We start from the raw sequence: 15,072 nt of genomic DNA, 5'->3' as shown, positions 1-15,072 counted from the left end.
AAAACTACACATGCATTTTGACAACAGGAAAAAGATGAGAAATCAGAAAAAACACTTCAAATACCAAACTATAGAATGATTTCAAAAACAATTCAATGCAATCAAGACAGAAAGATAGAAAGATGATATTTAACAAATGTCTATTTTCAATAGTAACAAAGAAAAGGAGGATGAAGATGATCAAATCCAATATTTTCAACAGTTTTTGGAAAGGGGACATTATTAGTCAATTGATAAAACTTGTGTCAAGAATCTACATGTTTTCAGCATCTGTAATTCCATTAGAATTGATTAAACTTATCTAAGAAAATAGTCTTCTGAAATTACATAAAATATAATATATTCAACTGCTCATTCAATATATATTCATGCAGAGCAACCATCTTACTAAACCCACATAAAATGATCAATCTGAAATAGAATTCAAAAATTTCAACTACAAATTTATGAGGAGTCAATGTGAAAGAAGTTGAATAAATGCATCTGGAAGTAATGTCCAAAAGAACTGGAGAACAAAAATGCAAGTGTTGCATTTATCCTTAAAATAGGTTAGATTTGAAACTTTCAAAAAGAATGATCATACTTTGAACATTGATTATAAAAAGCTAGAAATATAAATACCTGTGAATCTAGAGAAGCAGAAAAAATAATCTGCCTGAGGTAGAGAAATACAGAACATCAAATTTAAGGGATGTAGCATGGGCTAACAGCTCTTTGTTAAAAATCAAGGTTTTTGTGCAAATTGAATTGCTTATGAAAAGGAAAATTCCATTTTTCAAGCTTTTCATTTGACTATTAATGATTTATGAGTAAGAAAGTTGGTCAACAATGCATGCCTCAACAACCAAAAAAGGCATGTCTTGTTCTTCAGACAACAGAGTACTATGAAGAAAAATTATCGCATATATGGTATTTTTAAAAATACATCACCACCTCACACTGGTCAGAATGGCCATCATCAAAAAGTCTACAAACAGTAAATGCTGGAGGCGATGTGGAGAAAATGGAGCCCTCCTACACTGTTGGTGGTTATGTAAATTGGTACAGCTACTATGGAGAACAGTATGGAGGTTCCTTATAAAACTAAGAATAGAGCTACCATATAATCTATTAATCCCACTCCTGAGCATATATTCAGAGAAAACCATAATTTGAAATGATACACACTCCGATGTTCATTTCAGCACTATTTACAATAACCAAGACATGGAAGCTACCTAAATGTCCATCTACAGAGGAATAGATAAAGAAGATGTGGTACATATATACAATGGAATATTATTCAGCCATTAAAAAAGAATGAAATAATGCCATTTGCAGCAATATTGATGTACCTAGAGATTATTTTACTAAGTGAAGTAAATTAGACAGAGATAGACACATATCATATGATATCACTTATATGTGGGATCTAAAAAAAAAAAAAGATACAAATGAACTTATTTACAAAACAGACTCAAAGACTTTGAAAAATAACTTATGGTCACCAAAGAGGAAACGTGGTGGGGAGGGATAAATTAGGAGTTTGGGATTAACAACATGTATACACTACTATATATAAAATAGATAATCAACAAGAACCTACTGTATAGCACAGGGAACTCTACTCAATATTCTGTAATAACCTACATGGGAAAAGAATCTGAAAAAGAAAGGATATACATAAATGTATAACTGAATCACTTTGCCTTACACCTGAAAATAACACAACATTGTAAATTAAGTATACTCCAATATAAAAAAAATAAATAAATTAGAAAAAATACAATCAACAAACAGGAGTTGGAGATGCAGTGGTACAACTATGTATAAAGTAAAACAAATATTAGAAAGCTAAATAACTTAAAGACAAAATAATATATCTTTCAGGAGCTGAAATGTGTCCCCCCAAAATTCATGTTAAAGTTTTAAACTCCCCAAAACCAAATGAGTATAAATGAGTAAAATAGAAGTAGCTTCTTTCATGGTAGGCTAAAATACACTTTTTAAGCAAACAATTTTACTTTAAAATAACTAATACATGACAAAGTATTTAGAAAATGCAAAAATTTCTTAAAAAGATTCGCAAAGTGCAGTCAAATATTCCACACAATTCATCAAATTGAAATAAATTCCTAGAAAAGTAATTTTACCTAATATTATTTATCTTAGTTAAAATAACATTTACTGGTGACTCCAATAAAGCAGTTCTGGTCAATAAATCAAACATGGAAAGATCAATAACTGAATTAAATTCTATTAAGGTGCCCCATTTCCCATTTTAAAACCAAACAAACAAATTTTAAAAGACTAGTTCCTCCCCCTCCCCTCCTCCTCTTCCCCTCCCCTCCTCCTCCCCCTCCCCCTCCCTCTCCCTCTCCCTCTCCCTCTCCTTCTCCTTCTTCTTCTCCTTCTCCTTCTCCTTCTTTTGTTTCTTTTTGTTTTTGAAACAAGCCTGGGTATTTGGAACACTAGTATTGAAAAAAAAAAAAAAATGAAGGAAGTAAAATGACCCTATTGCCATGTACTCACATTTTGGAATGTATTCACATGATCCTATTGTGAGGTTTGCAGATGACAGAATATTTGATGGAATATACAGATCTTAGCTTTAAAAAATGGACCAAAGACAGCATAAGCAGAATATAAATATGAATTTTTATTTAAAATCTGAAATTCCATATTCAGAAATTTATAGCTTGGACATTTAAAACTCAATAAATATGCCAATATAAATGTATTTTAAGCTTCCTGACACCAAATCAAATAAATGCAAACTTGTTAAGTAAAAGAAAAAAAATATTAAAGATGCCCTGGAATTTAAATCAAAAATAAATTTGAAGTATATATATATATGACTGCTCCTTGGAGAGTTTAAATATTTGAGAGTTGAAATACTTGACTGGAAGTCAGAGTTCAAACTGTATCACTTGCTTGCCATGTGCTACTTTTTTAAACACTTAGTGTCCCATTTCTCAATCAGTGAAACCTCCTTTTACTACTTTTTGCCATATGGCACCAGGGTCAGGATATTATATTATCATAAGAGCTCATATCCATTCTGTATTTGACTTGAACTCTTTGATAATTTTTTTTCACCTTCTGTCATTGTCTTCATACAAAGAAATTGAAGGTAAATGACTTATTCAAGGGCACTAGGCCAGCCAGCCTTATGCTACTGATTTAGATTAATAGTTTTTATTTTCCCAGTTGGGTTGACCCCTTGAGCCTTGTCAACTCTAATTCCATTTCCATAAAATTGGGATAATAAAACTTAACACCTAGATCAATTGAGTATCTCTGTAATTATTCTCTTATACATGTAAAGTACTTTGAGCAGAGAAAGTGAAGTGCAGTCTTTTAAATTGCAAGCTGCTTAAGAGTGAAGAGGTTGTTGAGAGATATTAGAGCTCTGTTTGATTTTTGGATGAGCTGACACTTGGCAGAGGAATTATATTTATTCCCTGTTGCTCAAGATAGTGACTTTTTTTTTTGGAATGTTGGCTTTTTTTTCTCTTTAATAAAGTCCAACAGAATTTAAGCATCCAAATATTATTGTCATCTCAAACAGTTACAATGGGCGACTGAGTTACTATTTATTGAAATATTCTGACCACCCTATTTTGTAGTCCAACCCTCTTTCCCAACAGTCTAAAACCCTCTTATCCTAAGATATCTTTTCTTGCATTTTTCAAATTACTTTTTAAATGACTTGATAATCACTTAATTACTTGTTTTTTATAAATTAGGTTTACTTTTAAAATTTTATCATTTTCTCGTCCTCCAATCATTTACTTATTTACAAATTTCATAGGACAGGAATATTTCTTTATTGTTATTGTGGCAGTGGCTGTAGTTATTGACATCATTATTATGATTATGATTACTAACATTTTGATGGGTATATCTTAAACTTCTACATAATGTCTAGCCACGTTGGTGAAGGTCACAGAGTTAGTAGCAGAAGTTCCCTAAAATGGGACTTCTTAATCCCAACCAGTTATTCTTTCCTGATACCATGCTGTTTATCATTATCTATCTATCTATTTATCTATCTATCTATCTATTTATCTATATTTATACCCAGATAAAATGTGTTCTTCTCCTCCTCTCTTTACATTTCTTCTTTCATTTTTCCTTTTGGGTGAGTGTGTATCAATCTGCCATTTGATACCTTTCCCAAAATAGAAAATTGCCTCTAGACCTAAAGTGCAGTTTGGAAATATAAGAGGTCAATTAAAATGTCTAACACTCAGAAATGCTGTATGATTGTCCTAAGTTAACAAATCACACAGGATCATTTTAGTTTCCTCTCGTTGACTAATCTCCTTCTCAGCTTAAATCCCAGTTGTGACAATTAGTTCAGATAATGTGTGCATAACATTTATATTGCACTGCAAGACATACTCCACTTTTAGTATTACCTCTGCTGTGGCTCAAATATTACCATAAAACATGGATTTTGCTTACGTGTAAAATTAGATATTGTTCCCCAAAAAGGAAAACTATTTTGCACATGAGGTAAAACTGGCAAATAGTAGAATATTTTCCATCATAGTATTAAGCATTATATTATGCCCTGCAAAAGCTCAGCACTCAGCTACAAACTGTTCATTTACAAGTGCTTTGCAAATGTAATAATTTATTGTCATGACATCTCCTAGAATGGTTGGTAAAGTAATCCAGATATTTCACAATTTTAATACTGTCAATATCTCTAATCTAAATTTAACCAAAAATGTATTTTGTTGTGTTCAATATATTTCACAGTTAGGAAGTTAGATCTATGTTGCCATAAAATATATATAGACTAATAAAAATTAGGGTGTTCTGGAGTTTGCAAATCATTCAATGTTAAGCTTTTCTTACACTTTTTACATTAGCAATGTTATAAAACAGTCTCCCATGTTATATAGGATGCCATCTTCAGTTTGAAAATAGCCTTTTTTGTTAAATTTCAGTGGAAAATCTAGACTTTTAGAAGTTCCTTAATTTTCTAATTATTTTTTTAAAAATAGGAGTCAAAATTGCCTTTATCACTCCAATTCAAGAACTAATATGGAAGTTTTAAGTAGTGTTACAATACTCTCAACTTTAAGTATCTGCGTGATCTGTACTAAACATGTATATTTTATTAAATGTACATTGCAATGTAATGTATTATATAACTTAATACAATGCACAAATGTACATTATACCCACTTTCAAATCAATACATTATATGTATATTAAATGCACAATACTATTAATATTTTATTGAAATTTTATTAAAATATGATAAGCTGTAATTTATCAGCATCTATGTGATATCTATGTTAAATGAAATAAGGATGACATGAATTTTCTGGTGCTTTACATTAGTAAGAATCCTGTTTAATGAATGCTTTCCATGGGCAAACAAAGAATAAATTATATTTTGAATATTTTAAAGAGTAGAAAGAAATGCAACTTTTCAGTTCCTCACCTTCAGGTGTTTAAATTTGTTCTCCTTGTAAGAGGAACATTTAGATTACTACTATTATTACTATTAATTTGTTACATTTTACACATACATAGTCTTTATTTCTGAAAATGCAAGAAAAAAATGAAATTTATGACACAATTTAGGTATTTGCTTCAATAAAAATCGTGCTTTAAAAAAGTTAGATAAACTGTTCTCTTCCTTTTTTTTTTCTTTTTTTGAAATTTAAAAATTAACAGTCCCACTTGGCTTATGCTTTGCTTTAAGTTATAAAAGATATTGTAATAACATGCAAGTTAATGAGATAAGTTGACTTTTTTTTAGTTTTATTTTTATTATTTTATACAGCAGGTACTTATTAGTTATCTATTTTATACATATTAGTGTATACATGTCAATCTCAGTCTCCTAATTCAGCCCACCACCACCATCCCCCACCCTGCTTTCCCCTCTTCGTATCCATATGTTTGTTCTCTACATGTGTGTCTCTATTTCTGCCTTGCAAACCAGTTCATCTGTATCATTTTTCTACACTCCACATGTATGTGTTAATATACGATATTTATTTTTCTCTTTCTGACTTACTTCACTCTATGACAGTCTCTAGGTCCATCCACGTCTCTAAAAATGACCCAATTTCATTCCTTTTTATGGCTGAGTAATATTCCATTGTGTATATGTACCACATCTTCTTTATCCATTCATCTGTCGATGGACATTTAGGTTGCTTCCATGACCTGGCTATTGTAAATAGTGCTGCAATGAACATTGGGGTGCATGTGTCTTTTTGAATTATGGTTTTCTCTGGGTATATGTCCAGCAGTAGGATTGCTGGGTCATATGGTAATTCTATTTTTACTTTTTTAAAGAACCTCCATACTGTTCTCCATAGTGTCTGTATCAACTTACATTCCTACCAGCAGTGCAAGAGGGTTTCCTTTTCTCCACACCCTCTCCAGCATTTGCTGTTTGTAGATTTTCGATGATGACCATTGTAACCAGTGTGAGGTGATACCTCATTGTAGTTTTGATTTTCATTTCTCTAATAATTAGTGATGTTGAGCAGTTTTTCATGTGCCTCTTGGCTATCTGTATGTCTTCTTTGGAGAAATGTCTATTTAGGTCTTCTGGTCATTTTTGGATTGGGTTGTTTGTTTTTTTTAATTTTGAGCTGCATGAGCTGTTCATATATTTTGGAGATTAATTCTTTGTCCATTGATTCGTTTGCAAATATTTTCTCCCATTCTGAGGGGTGACTTTTCATCTTGTTTATAGTTTCTGTTGCTCTGCAAAAGCTTTTAAGTTTCATTAGGTCCCATTTGTTTATTTTTGTTTTTATTTCCATTACTCTAGGAGGTGGGTCAAAAAAGATCTTGGAGTGATTTATGTAAAAGAGTGTTCTTCCTATGTTTTCCTCTAAGAATTTTATAGTGTCCAACCTTTAGGTCTTTAATACATTTTGAGTTTATTTTTTGTATAGTGTTAGGGAATGTTCTAAATTCATTCTTTTAGATGTAGCTGTCTAGTTTTCCCAGCAACATTTATTGAAGACACTGTCTTTTCTCTATTGTGTATCCTTGCCTCCTTTGTCATAGATTAGTTGACCATAGGTCTGTGGATTTATCTCTGGGCTTTCTATCCTGTTCCATTGATCTATATTTTTGTTTTTGTGCCAGTATCATATTGTCTTGATTACTGTAGCTTTGTAGTATAGTCTAAAGTCTGGGAGTCTAATTCCTCCAGCTCTGTTTTTTTCCCTCAAGATTTATTTGGCTATTTGGAGTCTTTTGTGTCTCCATACAAATTTTAAGATTTTTTGTTCTAATTCTGTAAATAATGCCATTGGTAATTTGTTAGGGATTGCATTGAAACTGTAGATTGCTTTGGGTAGTATAGCCATTTTGACAATATTGATTCTTCTAACCCAGGAACATGGTATGTCTCTCCAACTGTTTGTGTCATCTTTGATTTCTTTCATCAGTGTCTTATAGTTTTCTGAATACAGGTCTTTTACCTCCTTAGGTAGGTTCATTCCTAGGTATTTTATTCTTTTTCTTGCAATGATGAATGGGATTGTTTCTTTAATTTCTCTTTCTGATCTTTCATTGTTAGTGTATAGGAGTGCAAGAGATTTCTGTGCATTAATTTTCTATCCTGAAACCTTACCAAATTCACTGATCAGCTCTAGTAGATTTCTGGTGGTATCTTTAGGATTCTCTCTGTATAGTATCATGTCATCTGCAAACAGTGAGAGTTATACTTCTTTTCTGATTTAGATTCACTTTATTTCTTTTTCTTCTCTGACTGCCATGGCTAGGACTTCCAAAACTATGTTTAATAATAGTGGCGAGAGTGGACACCCTTGTCTTTTTCCTGATCTAGAGGAACTGCTTTCAGTTTTTCACCATTGAGAATGATGTTTGCTGTGGGTTTGTCATATAAGGCCTTTATTATGTTGAGGTAGCTTTCCTCTATGCCCACTTTCTGGAGAGTTTTTATCATAAATGGGTGTTGAATTTTGTCAAAATCTTTTTCTGCATTTATTGAGATGATCATATGGTTTTTATACTTCAGTTTGTTAATATGGTGAACGACGTTGATTGATTTGCCTATATTGAAGACTCCTTGCATCCCTGGGATAAATCCCATTTGATCATTGTGTATGATCCTTTTAATGTGTTGTTGGATTCTTTTTGCTAGTATTCTGTAGAGGATTTTTGCATCATATTTGTCAGTGATATTGGTCTGTAAATTTCTCATTTTGTAGTATTTCTGTCTGGTTTTGGTATCTGGGTGATGGTGGTTTTGTAGAGTGAGTTTGGGAGTGTTCCTTCCTCTGCAAATTTTTGGAAGAGTTTGAGAAGGAAGGGTGTTAGCTCTTCTCTAAATGTTTGATAGAATTCACCTGTGAAGCCATCTGGTCTTGGACTTGTTTGTTGGAACATTTTTCATCACAGTTTCAATTTCATTACTTGTGTTTGGTCTGTCCATATTTTCTGTTTCTTCCTGGTTCAGTCTTGGAAGGTTATACCTTTCTAAGAATTTGTCCATTTCTTCCAGGTTGTCCATTTTATTGGCATAGGGCTGCTTGTAGTAGTCTCTTAGGATGCTTTGTATTTTTACAGTGTCCATTGTAACTTCTCCTTTTTCATTTTTAATTTTATTGACTTGAGTTGTCTCCTTCTTTTTCTTGATAAGTCTGGTTAAAAGTTTATCAATTTTGTTTATCTTGTAAAAGAACCAGCTTTTAGTTTTCTTGATCTTTGTTATTGTTTTCTTTGTTTCTATTTCATTTATTTTTGCTCTGATCTTTAGGTTTTCTTTCCTTCTACTAACTTTGGCTTTAGTTTGTTGTTCTTTCTCTAGTTCCTTTAGGTGTAAAGTTATATGGTTTATTTGAGATTTTTCTTGTGTCCTGAGGTAGATTGTACTGCTATATACTTCCCTCTTAGACTACTTTTGGTTCATCCCATAGGTTTTGTATCATCATGTTTTGATTGTCATTTGTCTGTAGGTATTTTTTGATTTTCTTTTTGATTTCTTCAGTGATCTCTTGGTTATTTAGTAACATATTGTTTAGCCTCAATGTGTTTGCATTTTTTATGTTTTTTTCCCTGGTAATTGATTTTTAATCTCATAGCATTGTGGTCGGAAAAGATGCTTGATATGATTTCAATTTTCTTAAATTTACCAAGGCTTTATTTGTGACCCAAGATGTTATCTATACTGGAGAATGTTCCTTGTGCACTTGAGAAGAAGGTATAATCTGCTGTTTTCAGATGCAATGTCCTACAAATACCAATGAAATCTATCTGGTCTATTGTGTCATTTAAAGCTAATGTTTCCTTATTAATTTTCTTTCTGGATGATCTGTCCATTGGTGTAAGTGAGGTGTTAAAGTCCCCCACTATTATTGTGTTACTGTCGATTTCCTCGTTTATAGCTGTTAGCATTTGCCTTACATATTGAGGCGTTCCTATGTTGGGTGCATATATATTTATAATTGTTATATCTTCTTGGATTGATTCCTTGATCATTATGTAGTGTCCTTCCTTGTCTCTTGTAACATTCTTTATTTTAAAATCTATTTTATCTGAGTTTTGCTACTCCAGATTTCTTTTGATTTCCATTTGCATAGAATAGCTTTTTCCATCTCCTCACTTTCAGTCTGTATGTGTCCCTAGGTCTGAAGTGGGTTTCTTTTAGATAGCATATATATGGGTCTTATTTTTGTATCCATTCAGCAAAACTTTGTCTTCTGGTTGGAGCATTTAATCCATTCACATTTAAAGTAATTATTGATATGTATGTTCCTATTACTATTTTCTTGTTTTAGGTTTGTTTCTGTAGGCTCTTTTCTTCTCTTGTGTTTCCCACTTAGAGAAGTTCCTTTAACATTTGTTATAGAGCTGCTGAATTCTCTTAGCTTTTGCTTGTCTGTAAAGCTTTTGATTTGCTGGGTAGAGTAATCTTGGTTGTAGGTTCTTCCCTTTCATCACTTTAAATATATCATGGCACTCGTTTCTGGCTTGTAGAGTTTCTGCTGAGAAATCAGCTGTTAACCTTATGGGAGTTCCTTTGTATGTTATTTGTCATTTTTCCCTTGCTGCTTTTAATAATTTTTCTTTGTCTTTAATTTTTGTCAATTTGATTACTATGTGTTTTGACATGTTTCTCCTTGGGTTTATCCTGCCTGGGACTCTCTGCACTTCCTGGACTTGGGTGGCTATTTCCTTTCCCATGTTAGGGAAGTTTTCGACTATATTTTCAAATATTTTTGAAATATTTTCTCAGGTCCTTTATTTCTCTCTTCTCCTTCTGGGACTCCTATAATGCACATATTGGTTTGTTTAATGTTTTCCCAGAGGTCTCAGGTTGTTTTCATTTGTTTTCATTCTTTTTTCTTTATTCTGTTCTGTGGCAGTAAATTCCACCATTCTGTCTTCGAGGTCACTTATCTGTTCTTCTGCCTCAGTTATTCTGCTATTGATTCCTTCTAGTGTATATTTCATTTCAGTTATTATATTTTTCATCTCTATTTGTTTGTTGTTTAATTATTCTAGGTGTTTTTTCTTTAATTCTTCTATGTCTTTGTTAAACATTTCTTGCAACTTCTTGATCTTTGCCTGCATTCCTTTTCTGAGGTCCTGGATCATCTTCACTATCATTATTCTGAATTCTTTTTCTGGAAGGTTGCATACCTCCACTTCATTTAATTGTTTTTCTGAGGTTTTATTTTGTTCCTTCATCTGGTACATAGCCCTCTGCCTTTTCATTTTGTCTGTCTTACTGTGAATGTGGTTTTCTTTCCACAGGCTGAAGGATTGTAGTTCTTCTTGCTTCTGCTGTCTGCTTTCTGGTGGATGAGGCTATTTAAGAGGGTTGTGCAAGCTTCCTGATGGGAGGGGCTGGTGGTGGGTAGAGCTGGGTGTTGCTCTGGTGGGCAGAGTTCAGTAAAACATTAATCTGCTTGTCTGATGCTGGGTGGGGCTTAGTTCCCTCCCTGTTGGTTGTTTGGCCTGAAGTGACCAAGCACTGGAGGCTACAGCCTCTTTGGTGGGGATAATGGTGGACTCTGGAACGGGTCATGACAAGGAGTACTTCCCAGAACTGCTACTGCCAGTGTCCTTATCCCTATGGTGAGCCACAACCACTCCGCCTCTGCCAGAGACCCTCCAACACTAGCAGGTAGGTCTGGTTCAGTCTCCTATGGGGTCACTGCTCCTCCCCCCTGGGTCCTAATGTGCACACTACTTTTTGTGTGCTCTCCAAGAGTGGAGTCTCTGTTTCCGCCAGTCCTGTTGAAGTCGTGCAATCAAATCCCTCTAGTCTTCAAAGTCTGATTCTCTGGAAATTCCTCCTCTCACTGCTTTAACCCCAGGCTGAGAAGCCTAATGTGTGTCTCATAACCTTCACTCCAGTGGGTGTACTTTTGTGGTATAATTGTTCTCCAGTTTGTGTGTCATCCACCTAGCAGTTATGGGATTTGATTTTATTGTGATTTCGCCTTTCCTACCATCTCATTTTGGCTTCTCCTTTTTCTTTGGTTGTGGGGTGTCTTTTTTGGTGAGTTCCTGGGTCTTCCTGTTGATGATTCTTCAGCTTTTAGTTGTGATTCTGGTGCTCTCACAAGAGGGAGACAAGCTGACATTTATAATTATAAGCAATAAGGTAAGTTTATTAATTTTCTATAAGGTTCAAATTGTTGAGTTTACCTCTACATTCACTTTAAAGTATCCAAACATAGACATTTGATGAATGGTTTCTCATTTGCTAAATACACCACTATCCAGATTAATCCTTTCCTAACTATCTTTCACTCATGTTACAGACTTTATTCATTCATTTATCATACCCATATTGTGTCCTGTAATTTCCTAGCTAGCTCCTCAGTGGTTCCAGGAAGTTTTTTAACTCCCACCTAGTTTTCAGTCCTTCGCCATAACACCTCCAACTTAACCACCTTTCACTTCTACTCTCACACCAACAGCTCCTATTTGGTGAACTACAAAAGCCCATTCTTATTCCCACCTGCCTTTCCGCATTCATGTCCTGACAAATCTAACTGTAATTTCTTTTGAGTCACAACATTTGGAGTGTGTAATTAAGTTTTGTTACCACATAATACATTTTAGTTGTTTATCAGATGGGTTAATCATCTTTTCAAAACTGCAATATAAATTTTGCATATCTTCTATGGGAAGGTAGTATCATTTGTTCCAAATGTTTCTTTCTTTCCTAGTTAGGTAAGCACACATATCACATCAATGTCTTTATATACCTTTAATCCATGTTTTCTATTATCACACTCCCTGATTAGTAAAGACCCTCTTCATGCCACCAAGATTATTACAGAAGCCTCCCACCTGATGGTCCAATTGACTCTTCTACACTGCTAACAAATTCTTATTATAAATTCAAACCTTACCACTCTATTATCTTCATACCATACTCTGAAGATCTCCAGTGCAGAAGAAAGACCAATCTCATATACACCAGACCTTTCAACATTGGCTTGTGTTTTGCTCTTCTGTTTCTTTGTTTTCTGTTTTTCTCCAAAGGTGTACTGAACTTTTTACTATCTTCAGATAACATCTGTCCCTTTCATGGTTTTGTGTGTTTGTTCATATTGCCTGTTTGGAAAATCATAGAAAATGAAAGTAAAAAACAGTGATAAAATAACTTTTTGATACTCTATTGCTTAAATAGATAGCTACACTGTTAAAGTTTTATTTCTTGCTCTCCTTCAGGATAAGGCAATTTTATAGCTTTCAGTCTTCCTGAAGTCCCTTATTTATGCAGTGAATATACCCAGCAATAACCTATTTCTCACTTTGTTAAAGTACTTTGTCTATATCTCAAGTTTCTAAAATTTTGGTCTTATAACTTCTTTACAATTTTGAAAATTCCTAAGGTTGCCAATTAAGTTGGTTTTATGTGGGTTATATGGATTGAAATTTATTGTATTATAAATACAACTATTTTAAAGTAATTATTCATTAATTCATGTAAAATAATAATAGAGCAATTGCATGCTACCATAAAACAACTTTTGTGAAAATTAACTAGATTTTTTGAAAAAAAAATGGGAAATAGTGGCATTAAATTATCTTTTACAAATTTCATTAGTATCTTGCTTAATAGAAGGCAACCATGTCCTCATATCTGCTTCTGCATACAATTGTTTGCAATATGTTGTTTTGGTTGGCATATGTGAAAAAATCCAGCCTCATACAAGTAGATAATTGATGTGTGTAAAATTTCTATGTAAATTTTTGTTTCTTTTGATATATTGATGCTCAAAGTGGTGAATAGCCAATCTGTCTTGATTACCAATACCCAAGTGGATCTGTTCTCTTACCCAAAAATTGATGCTGGTGTATTATGATCATTTTGTCTTATGGAATCAAAATTTCATGTGAAAATATAGTGGGAGGGAGATACTTCTCAGAATTATCAACTCTGTATTACTGAGGCAATTATATGTGCAATCTTTCTTCTCCATTCTCTCCTCATTACTCCACCCTAAGGTTTTCATTACTCTTTGGATTTCCTGTGTTTGTGATACAGTTGGCCAGTGAGTGCTTCCTCAAGGGCTGTCTTCTCACCCAGATGAAATTTTTACAGCTTTTGAGACCACGAGCTTTACCTTCTAAAATATCTACATGGCTTGGTAAGACATGTTCTTACTTTAACACCCCTCTTCTCTCATTGAGAGTCTTGGGCAGTATACCCCCTTTTTTGTTTTTAACAAATGAAATGGTGTCATATTTCTTAATTAAATTGGGCAAAAAGAGATTGAAAATCATAATGTTATATTATTAACTAAATTGGTTAAATTTAAAAAATTTGTAAGGAGGTAATATTTCATACTTCTGTATCCCTTATATCTTATGGTAATAAAGCATATAACATATACATTCAGTAAATACTTGTTGGTTGATTAATATTTGTGTTAGATTGGTTGCAATGGTGGCCCAGTTAATGACCTCTTGTATACAAACAACATGATTTTGCAGCTTCTTCCTTCAACAAGTGAAATTTATTTTCTCACTTCTGAAATCTGTGCTGGACTTGTGAGTTTTTTGAAAAATGGAATAAAAGGCATGCTAAACAAATTCTGATCTTTGTCTTTAAGATCCTTGAAGGCAAATTATCTTCCTTTTCCCCCTTCTCCTCCCTCTTTTTCTTCTCTTTCTCTCTCTCTCTCTCTGTCTCTCTCTTTCCCCCTTCCACCTCCACCAGGAGTAAAAGCCTGGACTAGCCTGCTGGAGTATGAGAGACAACATGTGAGAGTGTTCCATTCTATAGGTAGCTTACACCAAAAGCAGATTGCAAATTCACAATTTTCAGCAGACACATAAGAAACACCACTGAGACCAGAAGAATGACTCAAATGAGATCTGGCTAAATTATTGATCAACAAAATTATGAACAAGATAAATGGTTATTACTTAAGCAACTGAGATTTGGGAAAGTTTGCTACTAAGCAATAGATAACTGATACAACATTGTACAGGATTTTATATATATATATATATTTGTTTCTTTTTTATGTAATACTGTCTGGGAATTATATATTTTTGGCCTGAGATCTGAGGTGAAATTGATTACATGATGAAAGTAAACTTTTCAGACTTAAGATTTATAAAATTCTCATTTCTTAGTGAATTTCATGTTCAATTTTAATCTCTTCCTCATTCAAGATTAACCATGACTCCATGACTATGGATGGATAATCCGAGAAAGCAATAATATTCTTGTCTTAGAGAAACTGCTTTTATAAATAACTGTTAGATGCTAAACTTTTCTTTTTCAATTCAGCACTGCCCCTATATAATTTATTTAAAATATTTCTAGTACTATTCTAGCTCTGGCCTCATAGTATATTACCTGTAGATAATAAAGCTAAGAAATAGTGATCCCTGGTGATGAATCTCATAATTCCTTAAAACAATAGTGATAAAGTGAGTGGTGCAAGATTAATTTTCACTTCCTATTCCCCCTTTAATTTCTATTACAATAAAAATGGAGCAATCCTTGGGCTTCCCAGGTGGCACAGTGGTTGAGAGTCTGCCTGCTGATGCAGGGGACACGGGTTTGTGCCCCAGTTCGGGAAGATCCCACATGCC

Source organism: Stenella coeruleoalba (assembly GCF_951394435.1).
Source record: "Stenella coeruleoalba genome assembly, chromosome: 4".
NCBI classification, from domain to species: domain Eukaryota; kingdom Metazoa; phylum Chordata; class Mammalia; order Artiodactyla; family Delphinidae; genus Stenella; species Stenella coeruleoalba.
The sequence above is the reverse complement of the archived record's forward strand: the minus strand, read 5'-3'. Positions refer to the sequence as shown.